The 25,254-nt window shown below is 42.3% G+C and overlaps 1 protein-coding gene across 3 annotated transcripts in view; it reads right to left on the bottom strand.

The window, feature by feature from the left end:
* The window catches only part of BACH2 (BTB domain and CNC homolog 2), a 351,908-nt gene that overhangs the window by 256,379 nt on the left and 70,275 nt on the right, over positions 1–25,254 (bottom strand). For 2 of the 3 annotated variants that reach the window (XM_066358877.1, XM_066358878.1), the window contains exon 2: positions 8,874–8,986. The gene's annotated coding sequence lies outside the window, so the exon portion shown is untranslated. The remainder of the gene's footprint in view (positions 1–8,873; positions 8,987–25,254) is intronic. The other variant, XM_066358879.1, reaches the window with a different exon arrangement.

Below are 25,254 nucleotides of genomic sequence, written 5' to 3'. Positions count from 1 at the left end.
AGAATACCAGAAAACAGCTACATGTTATAAGGCCTCTGTATCACAAAAGGGAGAGGAAAGAGGAAATTTTTAAGTATTAGGCACTCAAATTAAAAAGCTGGGTTGGAGGCAACCTCTCAGTTTTGTACTTCCCTCCACACGCAGCAACTCCACTGTTGGAGAGGATATGTTCGCCAATCAAGTGGACTGTTAATATTCTAAACACGGACACACTACAGATCAAGTAACTAGTCATGTTTCCAGTCACCAATTCACTAAATAGGACGTAGCTTTATTTAATCCAGTAAGAACTACTAATTGAGAGAAAAAGGGCAGAGTGAGAACTCGGAAGATGGAAGCATCCCTCTGCATGAGGCACCAAGGCCAGAACCCACTGGCCTCTTTGTCACAGGGTCCCAGCCAGAAGTAGCATCAAAGAAAGAGGTCTCAGCACACATCGTGTCTAAAGGGTTTGTCTAATTATGCTGCGGGGCTGTGTGGGCTTAGTTCAATACAGTGACGCAGAATGAGAGCCCGCCAGCTCAGTCAACATTCAATTAAGGCGCCACATGAAGGCTGGCAGGAGATGTTTGTCGATTTGAAAAAAAAAAAATGAAAAAAAAAGCAAAACTCGTTTCAATCAAGAAAATCCCAGGCACTCCTCTTTAAACTCTCAAGATATACGGATGAACAAGATTTCTAAACCAACACTCAAATAGTGTGTAAAGTGTCACTGAAAAGAACTAAGTGGGACCGAAGACCCTCTTTCCTCCAAGTGAAACCTGTTTTATGGTCAATAGCTGCGACCACCTTTCAGATATGAAATTACATTACAGTCACGTCAAAACATACCCCTTCTGCTGCTCTGGGGCCATTTTGGTCTTAAACTGAAAGTTCAGCCTTTCTACAATGCAGCCTAATTTACCTCCTACCAGTTCAGATTCTCCTGCATCGTTTTTGACATGATCAGAAGGTGTTAAGTCAGGCCACTGACATCTTCACCCTCAAGTCAAGGCCTTGCCATGTCCCCGTGAATACTGCAGGGGTGCACAGGGTCTCGGGCCAGAGCTGACTTCCGGGCGCTCCAGCACAATTATTCATCTGATACTCAAATTATCTGCACAGAAAGATTCAAGTTTTCAACTTACAACCTGGACCCTGAAGACTGCTTCTCAGAGAATGTTCCATCCTGTACTGCTCTGAGATTCAGGGGTTAGTGTGTATGCAAGAGACCCACAAAAATGTGTTTCTGGTTGAGCAGAAAAAAGGAGTTGCCATGGACTGAAATAGAAGCGCTGATGTTGCTTTGATTGTAGAAATAACTGTATAAAGAGATAATTCTACATAACTTAGAAAGCAATTCTCAACTAGCAGGTATATGTTTTCTGTATATATTTTATATATATTATACACACACACACACATAAACACAATCCTACACAATTTATACACAAGTTATACACAGGTACACATTCTAAAGACCAATGAGCACACATATTTATATTCAGTTCTTTTAAATTTGTCTTCTCCCTACTTTATGCCAATTGGCCATCTACTTACTGGTCTATATGGTTAGTTTTCTTATCAATCCACATTCCCATACCTCTCAGAGGGAATGACAATCCTTCTTTTTTCCCCTAAAATGTCAGCGAGTTTCCCAGGGTGACATCTACGTCAGAGACCGTAGGTCTAACTTTGCCATTTCCAGCTACCCCACAGTCAGCAGAATTCGATTCACATGTGACACTGGTGCTACACTGGCCAGAAATGTGCCACATCCTCACAAACTATAAAAAATGAAGTTTTTAAAAATAAGGACTAAGGCTAGTTTTTCCTTAAAGATATAGAAGGTGAGAATAGATGTGCTATCCTGCAGGGCACTCGTGCCGGGGCTCAGGGCTCAGCTTCTTACACGAAGGACTGCCAAAGAGAGAGGGCGCGGGCATGCCCTCGCTCGGTGATTCTCAGACTCCTGAATCCAGGCAGACTTAAAAATGATCACAGATTCTAAAGAGCTTCTGTTTATATCAGTTATTTCTATCAATGTTTACCACTTTAAAAACTAAAATGGAGAAACTGTGGAATGCACACACATATCTCAACATCTGTCACAGAGGTAAAGTCATTGCATGTAATGTTGCCTCCTGAAAAACTGTATTTACCTATACTTGAGAGGGTGGAAAAGGCAAATAATGTCTTGGTATTAACAGGAAAATAGTTTTGACCTTACGGGTGGCCAGTGAATGGACTCCCCACCTCCACCAGGCATTCCCAAATCACAGTTTGAGAACCACTGGTTTAAACTTGCAAATATCAACAATGTCTTTAAACAGCTGCAAGAAGAAATGACACACAGAAGGAGGATATAATGTCCACTTAAAATTCTTTGAGCCAATGAATAAAGGACTATATTTTTTTTCTAGAGCATCTCCCTACCTTCTCCGGCCCCCAAATCATTAGTACCTTAACACGTTCCTTTCTGGTAATATGTTAAATAAATGAACTCCTGAGTCTACGTCTCTGTTCGAAACAAAAGCCTGTCTTTTTTCTCTATCTGCCCAGTAAATATTTTCATCCAGTGGCACCAAAGATGTAAAATATATATAGCTAAAATGCCTTTTTTGCCCCGGTTGCTAATCATATACACAAATACTTATTGTAGGAGAGCTGAAAACATAAAAAATCTTTTTTTTTTTTTTTTTTTTTAACAGAGACAGAGAGAGAGTAAGAGAGAAGGATAGATAGGGACAGACAGACAGGAACAGAGAGAGATGAGAAGCATCAATCATCAGTTTTTTGTTGTGACACCTTAGTTGTTCATTGATTGCTTTCTCATATGTGCCTTGACCGTGGGGCTACAGCAGACCGAGTAACCCCTTGCTCAAGCCAGTGACCTTGGGTCCAAGCTGGTAAGCTCTGCTCAAACCAGATGAGCCTGCGCTCAAGCTGGCAACCTTGGGGTCTCAAACCTGGGTCCTCTGCATCCAGTCTGAAGCTCTATCCACTGCGCCACTGCCTGGTCAGGCAAAAAAAAAATCTTCTTAAAAAAGAAATAAATGCACCCTGTGTACTTACCTTCTGAGAAAACCCACTGCCAACATTCTGGGCAACAGCCTCTTAGTCTTGTTATCACGTATATTTAAAAAAATACAGTGAAGCTCTTACCTTAAAGATAATTGAAATCTTTTATTTTAAAATAGAATTTTTAGTGTGAAAAAATGCACATTGCTAAAGAAAATTTAAACACACAAGCAAAAAACCATTATCATGCTCTTAATATTTTGATGTATATCTGCACTTTTTTCTGTGCGTAGATGTATACCTTAAAAAGTGAAATGATCAAACTGTACACATAGTTATGTAACTTGCCATTTCACAATATACTTAGAACATCTTTTTGTGTCATTAAATACCCCTCCATCCTTCCTTGATATTTTATGTGTGGCTGTTTCATGTTCACTACCTTTTTTTTCTGTATTTTTTCTGAAGCTGGAAACGGGGAGGCAGTTAGACAGACTCCCGCATGCGCCCGACCGGGATCCACCCGGCATGCCCACCAGGGGGCAATGCTCTGCCCATCCGGGGCGTCGCTCTGTCGCGACCAGAGCCACTCTAGCGCCTAGGGCAGAGGCCAAGGAGCTATCTTTTGCTCCAATGGAGCCTCGGCTGCGGGAGGGGAAGAGAGAGACAGAGAGGAAGGAGAGGGGGAGGGGTGGAGAAGCAGATGGGTGCCTCTCCTGTGTGCCCTGGCCAGGAATCGAACCCGGGACTTCCGCACGCCAGGCCGACGCTCTACCACCGAGCCAACCGGCCAGGGCATGTTCACTACCTTTTAAAAATTACTATTATGACAATATGGGAAGACTGGCTCAGCTAAATTTTTATATACAGTCATTGAAATTTCATTTGAGTAACTGTTGCAGAAATGCAATTTCTGAGTCAAAAGGTGAAATATATTCTTTCACTGTGTAGGAAAGATATTCCCATTCCTACTTTCACTGAGTAAATTTTACAATTCCCCATCGATGGTGTAGTTAGGAAAGCCATCTCACCATTTTATTTGGCATCTATGTGATCACTGTCAAGGTTGAACATTTTCTTATATGTTCACTAATAATATTTCTTCCTTTATTGGTTTTATCTTTCTGTTCTTCACCCAATTTTGGTTAGAATAATGATCTTTACCTTATTAATTGTAAAAACTCTTAATAAATCTGCTCAGTAGTTTAATATTTATTTGTCTTTTCTTCTATGTCACTGGTTTTCAAAGTGTGATAAATCTTCAATGTCTGCCACAAGGGGGACTTGGCCATAGCCTTTAGAAAAACAACAGTGGAGGCTCAGCAAATGTAAACTGGTCATTTGTTGAAACTACCAAGAATATCTCAGAAAGAGGAAGAGAGAAATCTTATACATTTCTTCTTCACCAATTCCTTACATTGTATCCAGTAGCTTTGTTAACTTGCTCTTTCAGTGAAGAAGTTTAAAATGGAAAAAATGGTAACATCAGGTTTATATTTACATATTAAACCTCTGGGATGTGATGACTTGTCTCACCTTGGCCGGAACAGAGCTTCAGAAAGCAAAGACCTTTGTTTTGTTCACCAGCATATTACAAACACAGTGCCTGCTACAGAGAATGCACTTGCTAAATACATGTTGGAGGAGTTGATTTTTAATCAGGTAGAGTTATGTGTATGCTACATGTTGGGTAGCAGAGTCAGGGGTAATGAGTTCTAGGCTTCACTGCTTTGCATTAAGGAAGTGCAAAGTAAAAATAAAAACAAAACTTCTAAATGAAGGCAGTAAGGAAATTTCAGTTTTACTTTTTAGTTGACTGTAGAGATATTGACCTGAGTGCAAAGGTGAAAGTGCCTCAGACCTGCCACAGTAAGACTTGGTGCTGAAGACTGGAAACTATTCAGAGAAAAAAATTTTCTGTGAGGCAGATATTAAGCAAAACAGTGGCAATCACACAGCAAGAGAAATCAGAGACACTACTCTATTCCATTTGATGCTTTGGCATTTGTCCAAAGCAATAACAATCAGATCTGGCTTTATTTGAATATAACAAGAAAGAAACATTTTTCAAGAAGATTCATTTTCACTGTGGGGAGATGAAGAAAAAAGCGTTTTATATAATAACAGAATAATCAATTATTTTTCAATCAGATGATATGTCCTCATAAATTCAAGACAGAGAACGGCATCTCATATGCCTTCGTGAAAACGATGACCATGAGGGACAGAGTTTAGGATCCTACTCCAACCAAGGGTGTTGTTAGAAAGAGAGATTTTTCAAGAGAAGAATACTGTTCCTGTTAGCTGGTTCTGTTAGTTCCTTACACAGTGGTATGCAATAAATATACATCATCCTGTCCAATCTGCCTCTACAAAATCCCATTCTGGCCAACCTGCTTCCCATCGGGCTATATTTCTCAAGTGACACACTAAAATCCTCTCTTTATAGCATAATAGCATGGAGATAACACAAATGAACCTAAAACAATCCTTCTTAGTAACAAAAATGTGTAATATATACACACACACAATGTAATATATTTATATATATTAACAAGGAAACAACAATTAGAGTAGGAAGATGAAGACTTTTTTTTCTTTTTTTTTTTATTATTATTATTATTATTTTTTTTTCTTTCATTTTTCTGAAGCTGGAAACAGGGAGAGACAGTCAGACAGACTCCCGCATGCGCCCGACCGGGATCCACCCGGCACGCCCACCAGGGGCGATGCTCTGCCCACCAGGGGGCGATGCTCTGCCCATCCTGGGCGTCGCCATGTTGCGACCAGAGCCACTCTAGCGCCTGAGGCAGAGGCCACAGAGCCATCCCCAGCGCCCGGGCCATCTTTGCTCCAATGGAGCCTTGGCTGCGGGAGGGGAAGAGAGAGACAGAGAGGAAAGCGCGGCGGAGGGGTGGAGAAGCAAATGGGGGCTTCTCCTGTGTGCCCTGGCCGGGAATCGAACCCGGGTCCTCCGCACGCTAGGCCGACGCTCTACCGCTGAGCCAACCGGCCAGGGCTAGATGAAGACTTTTGACAAAATTTAAAACTACATTCTAATGATACAGTTTTCAGTCAATATAAAGATTAGAAAGTCAGCTCCTGAAAAAAGATCTAAGGAGAGTACAAAAGTTGGAGCGATGGTCTTCAAGTCTGCATAGGGCCAGGAAGAATGAGTATCCTGGGAAAATCGGTGCACCACAATTTTTTTTAACATGCAAGGCTAGAACATAAAGCCCAGAATGTACCACTGAAGTCTGTTTACAATATTAAAAAGGTGAATAAACTAAGGGTATCTACTCTATAAACCTTGTGCATTAGAAATCAAACGGACATGTTTCGTGTACGCCAGCCGTAAGCAATGACACGGGATTCAGGAGAAGCATGGAGCCAAGGGAATACCCTCCGTTTCTGCCTTCTGCCAGCATTCACTTCATGCACCAGCATGCCAGGAGTCTGAGGGCCAGGACTGCACCCCGTTTTGGTGTGTCCTCAGACCCTGACAAAGATAGAAGTTTAAGCGATAAAGGCCCTGCCTGGTGGGCAGCAGTCCACTGACTATTAGGTTGGCCCCATTAAATCAGTCAAACCGCCAATCCCTTGTGCCAGGGGGGATATTCCTGTGTTTTCTAGAGCTGCCGTTTCCGACTGGCCAACCCCCAGCTAGCTGATGGGATACTTTAATTGGTATCAGGAAGTGGAAACTGAACAAATGTCTCCAACTTTCTAGGAACAAATCTTAGAAAATCAATCACACCCAGGAAAATATTCCCAACATTCTAACTTACACATCCTAATTGATGAGATGATTCCCGAATTTTATTCATGCCAGGAAGATCTGTTTCCTCCCCGGAGGGTGACTTATGCTTTGTTCTATGCCAAGAAGACCATAAGGAAAAACGCTGACCTATTACGGTTACACATCATGCTTAATTACTACATTATATTAAAATACTGTAATATAAAATAACATGCTTGCTGGGCCACTCAGGCAGAACATAACTTCCTAAGCCACAGACACACCTACTGAGACACTTGCAATTTCTAAGGAGTCTGGTTCCCAGCTGTGCGTCAGGAGCCAAACCATTACATCAGGTCTTGAGTTGCCCCGGAGAAACTTAGAGCAGGGCTGTCATAGCAAATTGTGCTTGCCAACCAGAAATTTCCCAAGAGTTGTCTCAGCTTTTCGGTACACCGAACTCTAATAGATGTCAGGGTTTGCAAAGACCACGATAGATCTCCTCCTCTCCTCACCCTCCAATCATAAACTTCCAGTATTCCAAAAGCTTACTTCTCAAAGACTGTTTCGAGGCAAGTATTATCCTGGTGAGGGGGTGGGGGGTGGGGTATCAGGACAAGGTTTCCTTCTCTTTGGTTTGGCTCAGCTAAATGAAAACCTCTCAAACAATAATTGCTTCTTTTCCCCTCATCTCCTCAGATGGGGTAAAGCAGCACCTCTGCACAGGCCAAAATGGCTATGAGAAAAACTCCCACTGGAAATGGGTGCTTGGTAAAAGAATCTCAATAAGGAAGATGGGCTTTCTAAATGCTGAGGGATTCTTGAACACCTTTTAAATAAGACCAAATCATGTAAAAGCACTGTCCACCTCCGTCACAACCCAGAGATCAAGTGATAACTGAACTCTTCTTGCAGGCCTCCAGAAATGTCTCTCCCTGTTTTAAATCCTTCAAGTGGCTCTCAGAATGGGACCGTTTCCTCCTTCTCCGGCTCATATCTGCCATTTCCCACCTCAACCAGAACTGCTTCTGTCCCCCCAAGGGGCACACTTTAGGCTATCACAACTGAAGTGAGGTAAGGGGATGCTACGAAATGCACTCCAACGCAGAACACAGCCTCTCAGATGCAAAGGATTACCTGGTCCGAACGTCGCAGTGTCACGGTTGGGAAGTTCTGCCCTAGCTGTCGCAAACTCTTTGTTGTTCTCTACACATGCCAGACTTTCTCATATGCTTCTGTCCGTAAACATTAGCTGTTTCGTTCACCTGGAATGCACTGCCGTACTTCTAAGCCCAAGAAATGAACATTTATCTTCCAGGATCCAACCCAAAATGTCACCTCCTCTGTACTATCCTTTCCAGATCCCCAACAGTCAGAGGCATCTTCTGAGCTTCCAGAGCTTCTGGTACAAGTTTTCATTAGAACACTAGCCACACTGCCCCCAAATGGTCTGTCACTTGCTGAAAGCCTCATTCTTCACTCATCTCCAGAGTGTCTGTCTGGTTCTCGCTGCTTCCTGAACCAATCAGGGGATACATGGAAACACTGCGGATGAACCGAAGGCTCTCTAGCAACAAGGACCGAGGCGTAACAGTATCCATAATGTCAAAAACAACAGCAGCAAATATTCGTCAAATGCTTATAAGGTAGACAGGCACACAGATTAAGCAGTGGTGCACATATTAATTCATTTTGTCCTCACGACAATGAACTAGATACCATCATCGTTGACATGTTACAGAGGGGAAAACTGAGGCACAGAGAGGTTAAGACACTTGCTCAAGGTTACTGAAGCTAGCATCGGAAAGAGCTGACAGGTAAACCCAGGTAGTCTGTTTCTGGAGCCGTAATCTTCCAATATTCATATCAAGACAGCTATACAGTAACCAATATTTTGGCTCTCGGACAAAACACAAGTGACCCCTCCAGAGGACTATACCACCACAGAGCAGCCACCATCTCCTGTGACCCTTACCGTAAACATTACTTCCTCGAGTCACACAACTCTCCAACCTCTGGAATACTTTGGGCAGGAGAAGCAATCTCCTTCCAACATAGAAAGACACTATGTACCCCAAAACATCATGCTACCATCAAGAAGACGTAAGTGCTGATTCCTCAAAGCATCTCTTACCTTGCTCACGCTGCCGGGACTGAAGCGAGGGATCAGACATGTCACAATGCAAGGCTGTTCGTAAAGATTTTCCTTGTTCCTGTAGACCTCACGTCCTGAAGCAGGCAGCTGCACTGCGAACACAGACAAAAAGGAACCCCATAAGCTGGTGCTCAGAAAGCCATGGCGCAGTCCTGTGTCCAATGAACCCTTCTGCCATGATGACAGTGCTCCCTGTGTACACTGTCCAGGGTGGTAACCACCAGCCACAGGTAGCTACTGAGCACCTGAAATGTGGGTAGTGCAACTGAGAACTGAATTTTTGGTTTTCTGTAATTTTAATTAAATGTGAAGGTTAACAGCCACATGTGGTTAGTGGCTGCCATATTGGTTCAGGTCTGGAGAGTCAAATCAAGAGTCGTGAGGCCCCAGATACTGGGCATGCCAGTGGCCAACGAAAAGCTGCATATCATATGCTCAGAGTGACTGCAGATACACAGGAACAAGAACACTTATTTACTCAATTAATTATTTTTTGAGTTCTTATTAGGTGCTGTGCACTGAGGATATAGTGGTCCCTAATCCAGAGAGCTCAATAATTTAAGAGTTTCTAGTTCAGACTATGACTTCCTTAGAAAGGGAAAGTGTAGAGCATGTGAGCAGCACCCATGGTGTGCCAAACCTCAATGCCTTCCCTGCTGGCACGAGGCATTGCTTTCAGCTTATGATGGAGCCTGAGAGGCATCTGATGGAGCCTGACTATATCACTTCCAGGATTAGGAGATAGTGCCTTCCACAGAGCTCCTTGAGAGGCGGTACCCCATAAGGGAATTCAGGGGGTCAGTTTTCCAAGGGCCAACTGAACCAGGAGACCCAACTCCCCCTCCAGTGGAGTAAGGGTCCATGTTTTATCCAGGCTGTTTGTTCACTGGGTAGGGGTTTATTTTAATTGAATTGAATTTTAGAGTAAAATATTACTGTATGGTTCCAAGGTTCTTAATTTGTCAAATATTAGGAAAAATAGAAAGAAAATACCTTTGACTACTAAGTACACTTGCAGCCATTTCCTTAGAAAGATATATATGGGTAGATTTGAGAGGAAAATAAAACACTGTAAGCTTCCTTATAATGACCTTATTTCTGTGTTAGTTTTTCAGATGGCATCTAGGAAGCACTCATCTATCTGATCCTTTCTATCAAGATTGGAATTAGATTTAAATGAAACTACAGTGCTTTTTAAAAAATGTATTATTTTTAATTATAACAGACTGTATTTTCCCATGTATAAGACACACTTTCTTTCTGAAAAATTTGGGGTCTAAAACCTGGGTGTCCTATACAGTGGTTGGAGATTTTTTTACTTGCATTTCTCATTTTTTCACACTTGTTTTTGTGCTCATTGTTGAAGACAGTGATTAATCATGAGACACAGCTGAGGACAAGCTAATGGATGGGAGTTTTGACAGTGATGAAGAGTTGTATGCATTTTATGATGAATAAAACTTGAGTTCAGTAACTTTATATAATACATTTTTTTTCAAATTTCGGGTTCTAAAATTAAGGTGTGTCTTATACATGGGGAAATATGGTAATAACAATATAGAAAATGTTGGAAAAGGAATAAAGACTCATAATCCTACTCTAGCCCACCATAATCACCTTTAGTTCTTAGCAATCAGCCTTTCTCTGTTGGAGAACATGGTCCAGGCACATGTGCTGAGTCAAGGACACAGAGGGTTCAAAGGCTGTATTCCCCATACTAATATCTTTTACCATTAAGAAAATAATTTTGTAGTTTATGTTTTCAAAAGATAAACTTTTAATCCACACATTACCATTTTGTGAACATAATATTATTAAATTCCTTTTATAAATAAGAAGACAGGGACAGGAAATTGCAGATCACTCCCTGGCTATTTGAGACACATAGATTCCAAAGAAAATACTCTATTCAGTCATAGCAATAACATTCTTACCAAAGATGAACAACATGCAACAGACCCTGGAATTCCACTGTTATAGCCTAAATACATCCCAACACCCCTTATATACATGATGCCATTGCTTCAAAGTCAAGAAAATTCAGTATCTAATCCTAACCAATCTTAAACTGACAAAGAAAAAAATATACCTTTACTCTTGAACTTCCAGAAGCAGATGCTAATGAATTTCTTCTGCATTTCAAAGTAGAACTCTCAGGACAGGTGATTTCCTTTTAAATATATGTATTTGATCCACTTAAAAGCTATGGCCTAGTACTTAACTGGGAAGTTTGTCCAAATGCCTTGCAGAGATGCCTGATGTCAGAATTCCATTCCATTGTACACACTGGTATCAACACAGGAAAGGTGGCACAAGAAGATGATAATAAACAGACAAGGATTTCTCGAACATAATCTCCCCAAGGAAATTCCACCCAGCTCCAAAGATGCCACAATCCCCATTCTCTGACAACATGGGTATATAGTTTGCATTAAACTAATTATGGATCCTTCTCTGTGCTCCTCCATTCCACCCCACATGTTTTTAAGCCATTTGCATACATGTTGGTTCTATGCCAAAGTCAAGATGAAAAAAACTCAGACTAATACTGAGGGAAATATGAGGTCACATACAAAGTTCTGAACAAATATTGTTTTTTTTTCTGCTCTCACAGAGCCTAAGGTGATATAGACTCAATGTATGATTTTAAAAACAATGATGATTATCAACTGCAGAAGACTTTGTTTTTTTTTGCCTTTTTTTTTTTTTTTAAGGAAAATCTTGTCATGTCCAGGATTATAAATCTTTTAAAGAACATAAAGAATATCTTACAGCTGTTTGGTGTTCAAATTGTATAATGCACTTAATAGTAATTCTCTCATTTAGTACTTAACAGTCTGAGAGTCAGTTTTCTGAATTAGGAAACTAGATGCAGACAGTCATGCTAGAATAGGCCCTGGGCTGGAAATGACTTCATTTCAAGATACTATAGAATAAAAATATGTACAGAGATGGTAAGTAAGAAACCTCCCCCAATAAAACACACACACACACACACACACACACACACACACACACACACACTCAAAGACCACCATTAGCATAAACACTTCAGTGAACAGATCACAGTTTTAGAAATTGGGTCAGTTGGCCTGTGGACAACAAGCAAAAAGACTGGTCTTGCTTTACCAAGTACTGGCAATCTCCTCTCAAATAGAGAGAACCTGGTTGTTCCGTAGCCAACTCCGTTTACAAAGAAGCTTAGAGAAATCCATTGCTTAAAAAAAAAAAAAAGACTGTATCTTCAAAATAAAGCAATAAAGAAAAAGGTATTTGAGTTTCCATGGTGGAATTAAGGAAGATTTTTTAAAAATTATTATTCTGTTTTTTTTCAATGTTTCTTTTTAATCATGTATGAAGTTGAATATTTCTGATACTAAACAAAGAACAGATACCTTCAGAGGGTGCCTGGAGAAAGTCAACTCCATAAGCTAACGTGACTTACACTCACTTGATCCTAATAGAGTTGGTCCAATGGGCAACGAAGCTTGTGGTCAACCTTAGGCTTCTAAAAGGTTAGTGAAATGTACTTCATCTTTCCAGGTGGGTAAAAGTGTGGGTAAGCAGGAAGGTGGAGACGGGGTAAGTGTAAGAAGAGGCGAACAAGACAATGAAAAGGAAAAGAGTACAAAACAAAGGAGAAAACTAAAGGGCAGAGAAGTAAACAGATACCTAAAAGCAGTTTAGTGACACGGCCAAGTGCTGCTCCGCAACCCAGGTCCTCACTATTGGAAGGGACTGACTCAGGCTCCTGGTGACGACGCCACATCCTACGGCTTCTCTGTATTGTACACTTGCGTAGACCAGCTGTCAGCAAGTGGGAGCTGGAGTAGAGTTGAGACTGGGCCTACTTGTTTCACCACTATTTATACCATCAGCCTCCACCTCCCACGGAGAAGAGCCTATTTTACCTGGATCACTGCTAATGCGGAACAGAGGCATAAGCCAATTTGATTCTCCTAACTCTAAAGAGAAACTTAAAGCTGTCAAAGAGCTGCGTTATTTGTGTGGGTTGTGTTATTTCTTGGCCCTTGAAAATGCAACTAATACTTACTGCTAATATAGACTGAAATATAATGAGGTAGGATTTTTTTCCCTGATTCCAAGTCTGCTACACCCTTCTCCAAGACCTGTTGTTAATACAGTTTAAAGCAGGGGTCCCCAAACTACGGCCCGCGGGCCGCATGCGGCCCCCTGAGGCCATTTATCCGGCCCCCTCCGCACTTCCGGAAGGGGCACCTCTTTCATTGGTGGTCAGTGAGAGGAGCATCCTCATCCTGTGCTCCTGGAGTACTGTATGTGGCGGCGCCGCAAAGCACTGAGTCGCTCACGTACAGTACTACTTCTGGTGACACAGGACGCACGCATCATGGCTCCGAAAGCACGTCATATCACTTGTTAGGGCTAGCAGTGACAGATATGGAACCGGACATTGACCATCTCATTAGCCAAAAGCAGGCCCATAGTTCCCATTGAAATACTGGTCAGTTTGTTGATTTAAATTTACTTGTTCTTTATTTTAAATATTGTATTTGTCCCCATTTTATTTTTTTACTTTAAAATAAGATATGTGCAGTGTGCATAAGGATTTGTTCATAATTTTTTTTATAGTCCGGCCCTCCAATGGTCTGAGGGACAGTAAACTGGCCCCCTGTATAAAAAGTTTGGGGACCCCTGGTTTAAAGCTTGGTAGCTTAGAGGCAGTCCTAGGAGAGACAGGCCAACAGGAGCAAGCAGGTCACTCCTCAAAGTGTCAAAGATCTTGCTGGCTTTCAGACATAATGCACCCTGAGGCCAGTCTGTGGAATGGCCTCTTGTCACTCCCCTCCCTGACACCAAATCTAGCAGCCTAAGGAAAGGGCCCGAGCGTGAGGACCCAGGAACTTGTGGGGAAGCAACAGTTATAAAGAGACAAAAAAGACAAAAAGGCTTTGGAGAGAAAGGGACAGAAGGCAAGATGACAAGAGTGTAGAGGAAATTCTCTAAATCAAGGATTTAGGAGCTTAGGAAATCAGATGAACAAATGAGAGAAATAACCCTAATAGCCTCCACCCTGTTTTTATGGATTGGACTAATTCATGTGTTTCTGAAGTTAAGTCCTGAAAACCTTCATCTGGAATCCTTGTGCAAGACTGCATAAGACTATTTAATTACTGACAGGCCAACCCCCTCCCTTCCACAATAAGGGGCACAGTGCTCCTTACCAAAGGATGCAAAGGTAAAGCAACAATGAGACTCCTGTCCCCCGCCCCACATGCACACAACCCCTCCCAAGTGATGGCTCCTTCCTTCCTTCTTGGAGAAGAGCCAGAGGGACCAGAACAGAGCTGCTTGAGGGGCTCCCTGCAGGTCTTTCTCCATCCTCAAAGTTACAGCAGACAATGGCTCTGGTCCTTCGGGACCTCCGTGTTCCCCCCACCCCCACAGCGAGGCAGCAAACAAGACGTAACATGGTTCTGCCCCGAGAGACTGAACGATGCTTGCTGTTCTGCCCTGCTCCCCGTGCCCTGCCTTCACACAGCACGGCATGGAAAACATACAGCCCAAGCCAGAAAGATGAGAGCATCTTCTCATTAAGCAGCATCAACAGCCTTCTGTCCCAAGTATAGCTTAGGTAACTTGAAAATTAAGATGCTGAAATTTTAACTAGCAATATGAATTATGGTTCAACAGGAAGTGACAATGAAGAGGAAATGAGAGGACTGTAAATTATAAAGAGACGAACTGCAGGGACACACACACACACACACATACACACACACACACACAATGTGTGCCGAGAGCCAGATGGGGAGGAATAGAGACCAGTGAAGGGGCAACAGTGCCAAGCAGCCGAGAGTCCATTGCTCTCATGTCACTACTTCTGGCTCACATACTGGGGGTTTCCCTTATTTGTTCAAACCATAAGTCGGGGTATCTAACATTTAGCTTCAGGGCTATCCCTCTAAAAAAGGTCACTATCGGTCTCCCAGTGATTTGAGAATATCTTAACTAAAGACACAATACAGAAGAGCTGCCAAGAGTTTCCCTGGATCAGCCTGCTTCTCTTGCCTGGGTGACTATCTAAACCAGGGGACACAAATTCAGATGCCTACAGTGGTCAAAAAAGAAGACGAGTGAGTGGCCAGGCTGGAGAAGATCAGGAATGGAGGGGCCTAGAGAGCTGGCCACTCAACAGTAGCTCCAGGAAAGTAGGAATATCAGAGCTTCTGATATTCAAGAAAGCTATAAAATGGAGAGAGTATGTAAAATCGTTGCCTTTTAAATGCTGGCAATTTGAGTTAGTATTTGGGAAATGTGTGGTGGCTGGATTTGGTCGGCCAGTTTGCATCTTCTTCTATACAGCCTCCTTAACAGTTGGTGGATTGTTTTTTTAATTCTTCAGGGCGGAGCTCCCAACCTGCTCCTGGGCCCTTCTGGGATCTTACAGCTGTGGCTTCACTGGGCACAGCAACCCAAAGGGCAGTGTGGACCCAGCAGGGCTGAAAAGCCATGTCAGTCAGTCTGAATAGCAACTTTGGCTCTTGACGTGATTTTAGCAAGTTACTAATCCTCTCTCAGTCTCTATTTCTTTATCCATAAAACTGGGGGAAATTCTTCCTACCTTCTAAGATTGTTTTGAAGATTAAATGAAGTAATATGAAGAAAGTACTCGAAAGTGTTCAAAAAAAGGTTCTTCCCTTCTTCCTGGTCATCCACCACCATTCAACACAACCTCACTCTGCTTGTAAATGCACACAGGCATTTACTTCCCAGTCACGCTACTTGACTGCAAGTATTTCAACCAAAGAGATCTTGTCTGTTTCATGACCAAATAACCAGCACTTTATCCCATTGCCTTAGACAGAGTAGACTCTCAAATATGCAAAATTTAATTATAATGGGTTGCAAACTAAATGTTTGTGTCCCCCCAAAATTCCTATGTTGCGTTTATAATTCATAATCCCTGATGTGATGATATTTGGAGGTGGGGCCTTTGGGAAGTAATTAGGTTTAGATGAGCTCATGAGTGGGCCCCTCTGTGGTAGGATTAGCCATTATAAGAACAGATACCAGAGCCTGTGTGCTCTCTTTCCTTCTCTATTTGCCCCCCCCCCCACCGTGTGGATACAGCAAGAAGGTAGCGGTCTATTAGATCACCCTAACTTGGAACCAGATTGGCCAGCACCTTGATCTTAGACCACCCAGCCTCAAGTAGTACAACCATTATGGAGGAAAGTATGGTGGTTCCTCAAAAAACTGAAAATAGAACTACCTTATGACCCAGCAATCCCTCTACTGGGTATATACCCCAAAACCTCAGAAACATTGATACGTAAAGACACATGTAGCCCCATGTTCATTGCAGCACTGTTCACAGTGGCCAAGACATGGAAACAACCAAAAAGCCCTTCAATAGAAGACTGGATAAAGAAGATGTGGCACATATACACTATGGAATACTACTCAACCATAAGAAATGATGACATCAGATCATTTACAGCAAAATGGTGGGATCTTGATAACATTATACAGAGTGAAATAAGTAAATCAGAAAAAAACAAGAACTACATGATTCCATACATTGGTGGAACATAAAAACGAGACTAAGAGACATGGACAAGAATGTGGTGGTTACCAGGGGTGGGGGGAGGGAGGACATAGGAGGGAGGGAGGGAGAGAGTTAGGGGGAGGGGGAGGGGCACAGAGAACTAGATAGAGGGTGACGGAGGACAATCTGACTATGGGCGAGGGGTATGCAACATAATTTAATGACAAGATAACCTAGACATGTTTTCTTTGAATATATGTACCCTGATTTATTAATGTCATCCCATTAACATTAATAAAAATGTATTAAAAAAAATAAAAAATAAAAAAATAGACCACCCAGCCTCCAAACTGTTGTTGAAATCACCCGATCTGTGGTATTACGTTACAGCAACCTTAGACAAATGTTTAGGACAAATTTTCTTAAATCTGGCACCATTTGAGCCCATTTTTCTCATTCTATCCTCATGATGTCTTCACATCAACATCTAATATCTACTCCTCATTTGGCCATAATATTTTGAGACTAAATGAAAAAAAAAGGACAGGTCCAAATTAAGACTAAAACACTTTAGATTGTTTTCTCTTGAAAAGTATGGCATCACTTTTAGGTCAGCAGGGTACTATTTGGATATTCTTCGCATGTCTGAGAAGAAAAAATAAACATAAGAGATTGTATCACTCTATTAATAAATAAATGAAAGAATCATGCTTTAATTTTAGCATCCTCAAGCAATGTTTGCCAACAGTGCATGCCACTGCACGGGGTGTACTTGGTGGCCATCCAGAGTTCTAGGTAATCTCCAACCGTTTGTTCTCTTTGGATTGAGAAGGCTGAATTGTATTCGTCCAGGACAAAGGTTTACCAACCATGCCTGACTTACCTGGGTTTCTTTGATTTTATGCTGAAAGAATCCCTCAGACCTTCAAACAATGTCAGCTTCCCTCTCCCTGGGGGGTTCACTGAACAATCCAGGCAAACACATTTCCTGTGATTTGCTGAGAAGCTAAAATAACTCAATTGAAAGTCCAGTTAGTGAGTTATTTCAGAATGACCCACGGAAAAGGAAGCTAGGATGAGGGAAATCACTAGGAAGGTATCTCTCTTTAAAGAAGCTCAAGGGGACCAGCTATGTATTTCTCCAATAAAATGTTTCCAATTAAGGAACTGAAATGGTTCTCAAGAATACCTTGAGGACAAGCTGTAACGAGGGATAGTCACCTTATTGGGGGCTAGGACTTACAACTGAAACTCAACTGCTTAGAAAGCCAGAGTGGATGTAACGCCTTGTTCCTCAGGGAAGAAACTTACAATAATCCACAGAAGAAAGCTCCATTTGGCATGATGGGACCCTGTCGAAAGTAATCTTAGGGATTCTCTGCTTTCCTAAGGGTCCAATTCTGTATAGCTGACCCTGGAACAATAAGGCGGGTTAGTGGTGCCGAACCACTACACAGTAAAAAAAATCTGCACGTAACTTTGACTCCTGCCAAAATTTAACTACTTATAGACTACTGTTGACCAAAAGCCTTACTGATAGCATAAATAGTCCCTTAACATGTATTTTGTATGTTATATGCATTATATACTGTATTCCTACAATAAAGTAAGCTACAAAAAATAAAGTGTTATTAAGAAAAGCATAAGGAAGAGAAAATACATTTACAGTACTGTGCGTATTTGTTGAAAACATCCACATGTATGTGGACCCGCACAGTTCAAACCTGTGTGTGTTGTTCAAGGGTCGACTGTCCTTTCAGTACCAGCCTCTCCGTAGTGTGGCTTGTTCCTTTGGAGGGTGTACCACCTCCTGGGTTGTTAACGTCTCCACAGAGATCTAGTGTTGGCTTCTACAGGGCCCTAGGGCTGAGTGCTCTTGTACTAGTTTAGTGTCTATGTCAAAAATAACCAAAGTTACCACACCTTGCAGAGAGGGGAACAACAGACCCCACAGCTAACAACCTCACCTTAGTTTTCCATCCCCCACCTTCATGCCCCAAATATACATACTCAAAGCCCCACAGACTCGGGGGGGGGGGGGTTCTTCTTGCCCCCTTTTGGCAAATAGTTCCTGTATGAGTATAAATACGACAGTCCCTAAAACCTACAGACTGTGCCAGCTTTGAATCACTCATGAGCTGGTGGCATTAACATCTTCTAGCCCCTGGCAATTTCCCTTTCCTGATTTGGGGCTCAATAGGCACTTAAAATTTTCTGTTTTATCCAGCATACCTAAAAGTGGAGGGGGAGGGTCAGAAATTGACCAGGCTGCATTATCTTAACATAGGATACTGCCAAAAATGTCCCGTTTGGTGTTCCCTAATTGTCCAGATTTGGGTTTCCTACATTTGGCCATATTTAGGCTCCTGGATGTGACCATTTAGCTGAAATTCAGGCTAGAGCCCCAAATACATTCTTTGTAGCATATGCTACATTGTTGTGACTTGTACCCTAACTCCTCCGCACAGCACAGCGATGCTGGGTGAGGAAGAGGGTGAAGGTAGCCAGGCACTGAGCCACGCCGCTCAGTAGTGCCGTCACCTACGGAGACACCACCTCCCGGCACAAGGCCGCCCTTTCCACACTCAATTCAGTGTGTCCTCAGTTCGGAGGAAAGGATGTTGCCTCACATTAACCTTTCCATGATTTAGAATTAGCCAACTGCATGCTGACGTTTCGGTAGCCTTGGCAAGGCAAGGATGGCAAGGAATGAAACAAGGGTGCCATCGCCTCACCACCATGCTCTGTGCCGTCACCGCGTCCTCCAACAGCAGCCGAGAGAAGGGCCAGGGAAAACGGCTCCGGCAGCCGACCTGGAGGCCTTGTCCCTGGGGGAGCCTCTGATCTCATTACAGCAGTCGACACTAGTCCTCTCAAAACAAACAGAGGAAATTTATGCCTGTCTTAGCCTGTGGAGAGCTCTACATTCCTTGTTTAACGAGAGTTCCAGCTTCTGAGACCACAGCCACTCCGATAGAGAGGATGTCTGTTTTGTTCCAAAGAAAGAACTGTCATCACTGCCTTTCTTCCTTCCTGGGGCTGAGGTGGAGGTGGAGAGGCTGGAGACAGCCACTGAGCTTGTGACCTGGGCTCTCTGCTCTAGTCCCCGAAGACGTTAGCTTTCTTATGTCAATATCCCCGAGCTCAGTCGGTGGGGCCATTTCCTCTTCAACAGCGCTGGGAAAGTCGCTGCAAGGCGGCCTTGAAGGGTTCCACCTGCTAAGGCCAGAATTCCAAGAGAGATCATTCTGTGTAACAAAACTCTAGGTCTTCTGGTGGGAAAAAATTTCCCCCAAATACCCTTGCTTGATTGAGCCCTGGAAAACTTGACCTACTTTGCAGTCCCCACGTTTAAGATAAATGGCAGGAGGAAAAATGTTATTTTATACCCTTTAATTCAATCTCAGAAGTAACAGTGCCCAGTTCATGAGGACGCTGGAGAGTGAACCTCCAAACCAAAATAAAAACAGAGCAGCACTTCTGTGCCAGGGCCTACTTTGGCCCCCCTTCCCCCTGGGGACATCTGCACTGTTTGGGGACAATTTTGGTTGTCATGACTGGGGAAGGGAGCTACTGGTATCTAGTAGGTAGAGGCCAGGAATGCTGCTAAATACCCAGCCCTCCACAGGGCAGCCCCCCTACTAATTATCTGGTCCCAAATGTCAACGGTGCTGAATACGAGAAACCCCTATGTAAGAGGGAACACTCAAGGGTGTGAGTAGGTTTAAAATAATGACAACTCTTAATCACATTACAATAATGTTGATATGCAGTCAAATGTGCACAATTAACCACCACAGAAATTTATCTGCTCTCTCCTTGAGTAAAATAAATGAAAGCTGCCTTTTAACTACGCAGAGTAAGATCATTAGAGCCACCAGGAAAGTACTGGGGTTGGGGGCAGCTTCAACATGACACTAGTATCACCAGCATTACTGTGAGTGCTGCGTGTACTCCCAGTAAAGGTGTGATTTGAATGCTTCCTATCACCACTCAGTGGTATCGACAGAAGGAATTTATGAGCTAAGTTTCACAATTACTAAAACTGTACGTGTAGCCTAAGCATATCTAGGTCTGGAAAATAAAATGGCTCAATGTTTCAACTTTGAAAATACCAACAAAATATGAGGAACTACGGTGATGTTGACCTACATTTTAGGGAGGCTAAAAAATTTGCATAAGTAAACGCGGAATTGTGGAAATGTACTATAATGAAAACAATCATGGTGCATATTTTGAAATACTCCTTAATTTAATTTTATGTACCCCTGATTAGTCTGTTTCTTTTACATAGCATGTTTTCTGTACATCTGGTGTAAGAATGTGACATTTTGATAACACAGTCATTATTCTCTTATGCACTCTTTTATTCTATCGAAAAAGGGAAAAATCCCCATCCAAGCATAGTTAATGCATGTAAGCTAATTTAAAGAAAGAGAAGAAAAAAAAGGAACTTCATGAATGAGGAGGTAATTTTTTAATGGGCTGTTTTAAAGGCTTGTGGTATAAACAGTAAACAAGACTGACCCACTAAATGCTAATACTGTTTATCTACATGTAACACTCAGTTTTTTATTTTCTTTGATTTTAATGTCCCAGAAGCTAGAGGAAAATGAATACTGTGGTAGGGAAAACTGATACCTTCCTTGGCATTTCAAAATCATTGCTCAATTCCTCTTGAACAAGGAAGCCTTAGTAATGACTTTATTTTACCTACCGCAATTATGGTACACCTCGAAATAATTCTCCACAATATCCCACTTTCCTCCCTCAAGTCCTGCTAAATCATCTCTGGAAACCATTAACCAAGAGCCCTTTTCCAAGTTTCCTCTCCTCCCTCTGCCGCTGCCTCAGTCATGCTGGAGTCAGGACAAAGCAAACTTGTATTACATCACAGAGCAAACTCATTTTCTATAAACCATCCCGTTGGTAGTTTACGGCTACTGGAACCCAAGGCTGTCAACACTGTGGTCTTTGTTTGGTGGGTGTTGTTTAAAAAAAAAAAAAAAAGAGTTTGCCCACACCCCCTTCCTCTTTTGAGTACAGGCCTGCGAGTAGTTCAAGGCGTCTCTCCAGCCTGGCTCCACCCTGCTGTGTAAACTAGACATTACCTTATACACAAATGAATCTACGGCATTCCTCTCAGTCTAGCTGCCTCGCTGCAAATTCCTGTGCTCCCCAGCAGCCTCCGCCGCCGCGCACTCCCCCCGCTTCCCCTCCTCTTCCCCCTTCCCCACCCTCCTTTTTTTCCTTTCTTTCTTTCTTTTTTTTTTTTAAATTTCCACTGCCTCACTGTGTTTTTGTGTAAATGATCTCACATGACTCAACAAATCCATCTGCCTGAAGCAGGCCAAGTCTGGAGCCCTCCCAGGAGGGAGGAGAAGAATTGCTTTGTGGAAAGGACCTGGAGCTCTGCCCTTTCTCTGGCTCGAATTACCCGCCTGTCAGGCCTGACGGATTTGGCTAAAAATAAAAGGAAGCAGGCCGTGAAAAGCAGATGAATGGGCTCAGCAGTTCCTTAGATAACACGGGCCTGCTGTTGCCCAAAGCTCCCCAAACAGCAACTTCAAATGCAGGGCCTGTGTGTGCAGGGACGTGGCTTCCAGAAGTGGCTTCCAGGTGAAAAGGGGCCACTGGAGTCGGGCAACATGGACCGTGTGTTAGATTTCTGTTTCAAAGTGTGTGTGTGTGTGTGTGTGTGTGTAAGAGAGAGAGCCCGACTCATTTAAAAAGGTTCTCATAAAAACAGTGTAGTTTGGTGGAGTAAAGGTTTGGCTTGTTAAAAAAAAAAAAAAATCTTGTTTCCACTACAGAATTACTCCTTTCCCTACCTCCCAACACCAGACATTTTAAGCCTCTCTATGATGTCACTTCTGCACTCAGAGCCAGCAAAGAGCTAAAAGTCCTTCTTGTAAGTGTATGCCCAGCACCCGCAGTGGGTATTAAGCACTTAGGTTGGCAATGTAATGACACACTGTAACAATCTGTAATATGAAGCAGTCAGCAAAGCCCTGGCTCTGAAAGCTATTTCTCCCGACCATTAACCATATGTTTGGCTCCTCAGATAGCCAAGCGGGTGTTCCAGCTTACCATCTGGTTTCTATCCACACAAGCAACTGCAAAGCACAGACTGTCTCCCTCTGGAGCTGCGTGCTGCTTTTTCTCTCTCTTTTCCGTTTTTCCCTTCCCCTTTCCTCCTCCCAGCTTCTTTGGTTCCCCCTGCTAAAGAATTCTCTGCCATTCATCACGTGCAAAGAAAACTTTACCTGACATGGCAGCGGCAGAGCCATTAAGAATGCACAGCTGTACTGTAAACACACCAGAGGGTCGTTTACCATCCGCAGAACGCGCTCTCTTCCCCCTTCCTCATCTCGGATTGAGTGCTGACACTTGATCCAGTGTGTTAAAAATAGGTACATTCTTGACAGATCCAGGGTTTGTTATGGTGCCCTTCACACTCACTTCACATTCTGGGTGGGTGTGGGGCTTTTATACACACACACACACACACACACACACACACACACACACACACACACAAACACACACGCCCCTAAATTTGCCTCTGCATTCAATCTGCATGACATCAGTCTCCCACAGAAGACACACCAACTGCAAACAACCAAGTTAACTGAAGGATTCTATTCCTTTTTCTGCCTTAAAAGATTTGATCCCAAGTGTGTTTTTCTGTTTTTCCTGAAGAGCTCAAACTGAAAGTGGAGACACTTTAGAAGAGTAAGAGCATACACTCACTTTCACCAAACTGAGAATTTGCAAAATCTATGCTTATTTACATCTACATTTCAGTAATGTATAATGATGTCATGGAGCACGCCATTCGTAAGACTTTCTTACAACGTACTCAAAATATTTATCCCAGATTATCTCCTTTACAGGATTTCAGGTCCTTTATTTTTACAACGTCTTAAAAATTTATGAAGAGACACTTGATGAACAGAATTCAGGTCATTTTTGCTTCTGTCCCCACAAGAATTATGGTGTGCATTACCAGCCCATTCTACTGAACTAAGAAATTAAAGCAAATTCTTTCCCATACCTTTTTAAAATGTTTATTTCTCACATACCAAGAACAAAAAGAAGAATATCATTAAAAAGTGATTGAGCAAAATGTCAGGTCTTATCAAGAGTCAGAGCTAGAAAGTTCTGTCAAGGAAATACTGTTTATTCAGGTAAACAAGGACGCCAGGAAGACCTGGGCAAACTTCTTACAACCGTTGGCCTGGTCAGTCCATGACCTGAATGTCTTTTGTTAGCTATTTCTACCAATACAGGACATTAAAATTTTGCTGTATGTAGGTTTTAGAGAATAGCAGAAAGGGGAACTTTTTAATTTCAGAAAACTTGGGAACCTGATCACAGAAGGCAGGTTCAATTAAATGCTGTTTTTGACCCCAAAATCACAGTACAAACTTAAAATTACATTACATGTACTCACAACATTAATAAAAAGAGAATTGAGCAATGCAGAACTTCAGCATTTTCACAGTTTATCTAGCTCTTTAGCACTGTAGAGTCGATTTATTAAAAGGCATTTACGCTTTTCATAAATACTGGGTGCCAGGCCCTCCTCCACCAGCCCAATTACATACCAGGGTCCCCAGAGATGGGCCTGGGTATTAGTATTTTTGAAAGCTGCCCAGTTGTATCTATTGTGTGGCCGGAGTTGAGAAATTTTGCTCTGTTTGAACTCATGTGATACTGTATACAACCTCATCAAAATCAAAATCAAACCTTTGAAAATGAAAATGTAAATGAAATTAAGGATTAGAACCATGGACTTCAGACTTGTTTAGAAGTGGAATCTTCAATCAAACAAAAGCTTATATGAAATACCTATGAACAAAATTTTAAAAAGTGGTGATTTATACTGTCATTTTATACTCTCAGTCAGCACAATAACCATGGATTTCATAAATTCAAATGTATTATGTAAGTCAACTAGGCGGAAAAAAGAAACCATTTTATTGAACATGAGAATTTGAAACTGGGGATATGATTGACAGGTCCAGGGCGATCCACACCTCAGCATCTAACGTTTTCCATGGCCAGTGGTTCAGATGATCAAGGCTGGTTTCACATAAAAATAACAGTGAGTGCGGTAAGATGAAATTAGTTCACATACATTGATTTAATAAATGTTGATTAGATGTCTAGTGCACGCCAGCGAATCCTTAGGGGTCATCGGAGGAATAAGCTGCAGCCCTCCCCTTTGAGACGTCTAGTTAAGAAGGTGCCTAATGTCAGAGCGGCAAGGCCAGCCCAGTAATGGAAGGAGCAGAGCTTGCTGTGGGAGGAGGAGGAAATGGGGCTTGACTTCGGTAGCACAGGACATTTAAGTCAGGTTTTAAATATCTGAGTCGGATTTTATAGCTAACAAAGAAAGGGAAGGACATTTCAGGAAGAAGGAACAGAATGTGGAAAAAGACCCATCAGTAACAAAGGCCTGGTGAGTTCTCGGGATAACGACAAATTCTGAAGAGGGCAGGAAGGGCTGGGATATGAAGCTGAAAAGGTAACTGAGGTCAGATTTTACAAGAAATTTTAAATGTTATGATACAGCTTAGACCAGCACTGACCAACAGAAATAGAAGGTGAACCACACATATCAATTTGAATTTTCTAGTAGCCACATTAAAAAGGTAAAAAGAAACAGGAGAAATTAATTTTAATATATTACTTAAATCAATATATCTAAACCAGGAGTTGGGAACCTTTTTGGCTGAGAGAGCCATGAATGCCACATATTTTAAAATGTAATTCCGTGAGAGCCATACAACGACCCGTGTTACGATACACATTATCCAGTAA

Source organism: Saccopteryx leptura, chromosome 1, assembly GCF_036850995.1.
Source record: "Saccopteryx leptura isolate mSacLep1 chromosome 1, mSacLep1_pri_phased_curated, whole genome shotgun sequence".
Classification (NCBI taxonomy): Eukaryota; Metazoa; Chordata; class Mammalia; order Chiroptera; family Emballonuridae; genus Saccopteryx; species Saccopteryx leptura.
This window is presented reverse-complemented; position numbering and strand designations above follow the sequence as displayed.